At 37.2% G+C, this 6,000-nt stretch overlaps 1 non-coding gene across 1 annotated transcript; it reads right to left on the bottom strand.

The window, feature by feature from the left end:
• Window positions 1–5,587: 5,587 nt before the first annotated feature.
• On the bottom strand, window positions 5,588–5,660 carry TRNAK-UUU (transfer RNA lysine (anticodon UUU)). The gene has a single exon. It is a non-coding gene; the product is annotated as a tRNA-Lys (tRNA).
• Between the last annotated feature and the right edge of the window lie 340 nt (window positions 5,661–6,000).

The raw sequence follows: 6,000 nt of genomic DNA, 5'->3' as shown, positions 1-6,000 counted from the left end.
TAGTGTCTCTTGATGAAATACATTTAATTTGCCTCTTGGTTGAAGGTGTACATTCTTAAACAGTTTGTGATTTTCCCACTCTGCACTATGTTCCATTTCACAAATTGACACATTGCTTAAAAGACACTCACCCGAACAGGGACTTGAACCCTGGACCCTCAGATTAAAAGTCTGATGCTCTACCGACTGAGCTATCCAGGGTCTTCTGTGATAGGTCGCAAAAATGCAGAAAGTTCGTAATACAAAAAACAAGTCATTTCAAATGCTGACAACTACTAGTTACTGTGCAATTACTAAAGTTGGAAAATCTCTCTATCACTAAAAGTATGAACTGAAAAGCTTGACATTTAGTGTCTCTTGATGAAATACATTTAATTTGCCTCTTGGTTGAAGGTGTACATTCTTAAACAGTTTGTGATTTTCCCACTCGGCACTATGTTCCATTTCACAAAAACGACACATTGCTTAAAAGACACTCGCCCGAACAGGAACTTGAACCCTGGACCCTCAGATTAAAGTTCTGATGTTTTACCGACTCCAGGCTCTTCTAGAGTTTGTCGCAAACCTATAGAAAGTTCGTAATACTAAAACCAAGTAAATTCAAATGGTGACAACTACTGTGCAATTACTAAAGTAGGAAAATCTCTCTATCACTAAAAGTTTGATATGAATAGCTTGACATTTAGTGTCTATTGGTGAAATACATTTAATTTGCCTCTTGGTTGAAGGTGTACATTCTTAAACAGTTTGTGATTTTCCCACTCTGCACTATGTTCCATTTCACAAAATGACACATTGCTTAAAAGACACTCGCCCGAACAGACCCTTTAACCCTGGACCCTCAGATTAAAAGTCAGATGCTCTACCGACTGAGCTATCCAGGCTCTTCTGTGATAGGTCGCAAAAATGCAGAAAGTTCGTAATACAAAAAACAAGTCATATCAAATGATGACAACTACTAGTTACTGTGCAATTACTAAAGTAGGAAAATCTCTCTATCACTAAAAGTATGAACTGAAAAGCTTGACATTTAGTGTCTCTTGATGAAATACATTTAATTTGCCTCTTGGTTGAAGGTGTACATTCTTAAACAGTTTGTGATTTTCCCACTCTGCACTATGTTCCATTTCACAAAAACGACACATTGCTTAAAAGACACTCGCCCGAACAGGAACTTGAACCCTGGACCCTCAGATTAAAGTTCTGATGTTTTACCGACTCCAGGCTCTTCTGGAGTCTGTCGCAAACCTATAGAAAGTTCGTAATACAAAAACAAGTAAATTCAAATGGTGATAACTACTGTGCAATTACTAAAGTAGGAAAGTCTCTCTATCACTAAAAGTATGATATGAATAGCTTGACATTTAGTGTCTATTGATGAAATACATTTAATTTGCCTCTTGGTTGAAGGTGTACATTCTTAAACAGTTTGTGATTTTCCCACTCTGCACTATGTTCCATTTCACAAAATGACACATTGCTTAAAAGACAATCGCCCGAACAGGGACTTGAACCCTGGACCCTCAGATTAAAGTTCTGATGTTTTACCGACTCCAGGCTCTTCTGGAGTTTGTCGCAAACCTATAGAAAGTTCGTAATACTAAAACCAAGTAAATTCAAATGGTGACAACTACTGTGCAATTACTAAAGTAGGAAAATCTCTCTATCACTAAAAGTTTGATATGAATAGCTTGACATTTAGTGTCTATTGGTGAAATACATTTAATTTGCCTCTTGGTTGAAGGTGTACATTCTTAAACAGTTTGTGATTTTCCCACTCTGCACTATGTTCCATTTCACAAAATGACACATTGCTTAAAAGACACTCGCCCGAACAGACCCTTGAACCCTGGACCCTCAGATTAAAAGTCAGATGCTCTACCGACTGAGCTATCCAGGCTCTTCTGTGATAGGTCGCAAAAATGCAGAAAGTTCGTAATACATAAAACAAGTCATATCAAATGATGACAACTACTAGTTACTGTGCAATTACTAAAGTAGGAAAATCTCTCTATCACTAAAAGTATGAACTGAAAAGCTTGACATTTAGTGTCTCTTGATGAAATACATTTAATTTGCCTCTTGGTTGAAGGTGTACATTCTTAAACAGTTTGTGATTTTCCCACTCTGCACTATGTTCCATTTCACAAATTGACACATTGCTTAAAAGACACTCACCCGAACAGGGACTTGAACCCTGGACCCTCAGATTAAAAGTCTGATGCTCTACCGACTGAGCTATCCAGGGTCTTCTGTGATAGGTCGCAAAAATGCAGAAAGTTCGTAATACAAAAAACAAGTCATTTCAAATGCTGACAACTACTAGTTACTGTGCAATTACTAAAGTTGGAAAATCTCTCTATCACTAAAAGTATGAACTGAAAAGCTTGACATTTAGTGTCTCTTGATGAAATACATTTAATTTGCCTCTTGGTTGAAGGTGTACATTCTTAAACAGTTTGTGATTTTCCCACTCGGCACTATGTTCCATTTCACAAAAACGACACATTGCTTAAAAGACACTCGCCCGAACAGGAACTTGAACCCTGGACCCTCAGATTAAAGTTCTGATGTTTTACCGACTCCAGGCTCTTCTAGAGTTTGTCGCAAACCTATAGAAAGTTCGTAATACTAAAACCAAGTAAATTCAAATGGTGACAACTACTGTGCAATTACTAAAGTAGGAAAATCTCTCTATCACTAAAAGTTTGATATGAATAGCTTGACATTTAGTGTCTATTGGTGAAATACATTTAATTTGCCTCTTGGTTGAAGGTGTACATTCTTAAACAGTTTGTGATTTTCCCACTCTGCACTATGTTCCATTTCACAAAATGACACATTGCTTAAAAGACACTCGCCCGAACAGACCCTTTAACCCTGGACCCTCAGATTAAAAGTCAGATGCTCTACCGACTGAGCTATCCAGGCTCTTCTGTGATAGGTCGCAAAAATGCAGAAAGTTCGTAATACAAAAAACAAGTCATATCAAATGATGACAACTACTAGTTACTGTGCAATTACTAAAGTAGGAAAATCTCTCTATCACTAAAAGTATGAACTGAAAAGCTTGACATTTAGTGTCTCTTGATGAAATACATTTAATTTGCCTCTTGGTTGAAGGTGTACATTCTTAAACAGTTTGTGATTTTCCCACTCTGCACTATGTTCCATTTCACAAAAACGACACATTGCTTAAAAGACACTCGCCCGAACAGGAACTTGAACCCTGGACCCTCAGATTAAAGTTCTGATGTTTTACCGACTCCAGGCTCTTCTGGAGTCTGTCGCAAACCTATAGAAAGTTCGTAATACAAAAACAAGTAAATTCAAATGGTGATAACTACTGTGCAATTACTAAAGTAGGAAAGTCTCTCTATCACTAAAAGTATGATATGAATAGCTTGACATTTAGTGTCTATTGATGAAATACATTTAATTTGCCTCTTGGTTGAAGGTGTACATTCTTAAACAGTTTGTGATTTTCCCACTCTGCACTATGTTCCATTTCACAAAATGACACATTGCTTAAAAGACAATCGCCCGAACAGGGACTTGAACCCTGGACCCTCAGATTAAAGTTCTGATGTTTTACCGACTCCAGGCTCTTCTGGAGTTTGTCGCAAACCTATAGAAAGTTCGTAATACTAAAACCAAGTAAATTCAAATGGTGACAACTACTGTGCAATTACTAAAGTAGGAAAATCTCTCTATCACTAAAAGTTTGATATGAATAGCTTGACATTTAGTGTCTATTGGTGAAATACATTTAATTTGCCTCTTGGTTGAAGGTGTACATTCTTAAACAGTTTGTGATTTTCCCACTCTGCACTATGTTCCATTTCACAAAATGACACATTGCTTAAAAGACACTCGCCCGATTAGACCCTTGAACCCTGGACCCTCAGATTAAAAGTCAGATGCTCTACCGACTGAGCTATTCAGGCTCTTCTGTGATAGGTCGCAAAAATGCAGAAAGTTCGTAATACAAAAAACAAGTCATATCAAATGATGACAACTACTAGTTACTGTGCAATTACTAAAGTAGGAAAATCTCTCTATCACTAAAAGTATGAACTGAAAAGCTTGACATTTAGTGTCTCTTGATGAAATACATTTAATTTGCCTCTTGGTTGAAGGTGTACATTCTTAAACAGTTTGTGATTTTCCCACTCTGCACTATGTTCCATTTCACAAATTGACACATTGCTTAAAAGACACTCACCCGAACAGGGACTTGAACCCTGGACCCTCAGATTAAAAGTCTGATGCTCTACCGACTGAGCTATCCAGGGTCTTCTGTGATAGGTCGCAAAAATGCAGAAAGTTCGTAATACAAAAAACAAGTCATTTCAAATGATGACAACTACTAGTTACTGTGCAATTACTAAAGTTGGAAAATCTCTCTATCACTAAAAGTATGAACTGAAAAGCTTGACATTTAGTGTCTCTTGATGAAATACATTTAATTTGCCTCTTGGTTGAAGGTGTACATTCTTAAACAGTTTGTGATTTTCCCACTCTGCACTATGTTCCATTTCACAAAAACGACACATTGCTTAAAAGACACTCGCCCGAACAGGAACTTGAACCCTGGACCCTCAGATTAAAGTTCTGATGTTTTACCGACTCCAGGCTCTTCTAGAGTTTGTCGCAAACCTATAGAAAGTTCGTAATACTAAAACCAAGTAAATTCAAATGGTGACAACTACTGTGCAATTACTAAAGTAGGAAAATCTCTCTATCACTAAAAGTTTGATATGAATAGCTTGACATTTAGTGTCTATTGGTGAAATACATTTAATTTGCCTCTTGGTTGAAGGTGTACATTCTTAAACAGTTTGTGATTTTCCCACTCTGCACTATGTTCCATTTCACAAAATGACACATTGCTTAAAAGACACTCGCCCGAACAGACCCTTTAACCCTGGACCCTCAGATTAAAAGTTAGATGCTCTACCGACTGAGCTATCCAGGCTCTTCTGTGATAGGTCGCAAAAATGCAGAAAGTTCGTAATACAAAAAACAAGTCATTTCAAATGATGACAACTACTAGTTACTGTGCAATTACTAAAGTAGGAAAATCTCTCTATCACTAAAAGTATGAACTGAAAAGCTTGACATTTAGTGTCTCTTGATGAAATACATTTAATTTGCCTCTTGGTTGAAGGTGTACATTCTTAAACAGTTTGTGATTTTCCCACTCTGCACTATGTTCCATTTCACAAAAACGACACATTGCTTAAAAGACACTCGCCCAAACAGGGACTTGAACCCTGGACCCTCAGATTAAAGTTCTGATGTTTTACCGACTCCAGGCTCTTCTGGAGTCTGTCGCAAACCTATAGAAAGTTCGTAATACAAAAACAAGTAAATTCAAATGGTGATAACTACTGTGCAATTACTAAAGTAGGAAAGTCTCTCTATCACTAAAAGTATGATATGAATAGCTTGACATTTAGTGTCTATTGATGAAATACATTTAATTTGCCTCTTGGTTGAAGGTGTACATTCTTAAACAGTTTGTGATTTTCCCACTCTGCACTATGTTCCATTTCACAAAATGACACATTGTTTAAAAGACAATCGCCCGAACAGGGACTTGAACCCTGGATCCTCAGATTAAAAGTCAGATGCTCTACCGACTGAGCTATCCAGGCTCTTCTGTGATAGGTCGCAAAAATGCAGAAAGTTCGTAATACATAAAACAAGTCATATCAAATGATGACAACTACTAGTTACTGTGCAATTACTAAAGTAGGAAAATCTCTCTATCACTAAAAGTATGAACTGAAAAGCTTGACATTTAGTGTCTCTTGATGAAATACATTTAATTTGCCTCTTGGTTGAAGGTGTACATTCTTAAACAGTTTGTGATTTTCCCACTCTGCACTATGTTCCATTTCACAAATTGACACATTGCTTAAAAGACACTCACCCGAACAGGGACTTGAACCCTGGACCCTCAGATTAAAAGTCTGATGCTCTACCGACTGAGCT

Source organism: Taudactylus pleione, unplaced genomic scaffold, assembly GCF_031769625.1.
Source record: "Taudactylus pleione unplaced genomic scaffold, aTauple2 ptg000454l, whole genome shotgun sequence".
Classification (NCBI taxonomy): domain Eukaryota; kingdom Metazoa; phylum Chordata; class Amphibia; order Anura; family Myobatrachidae; genus Taudactylus; species Taudactylus pleione.
This window is presented reverse-complemented; position numbering and strand designations above follow the sequence as displayed.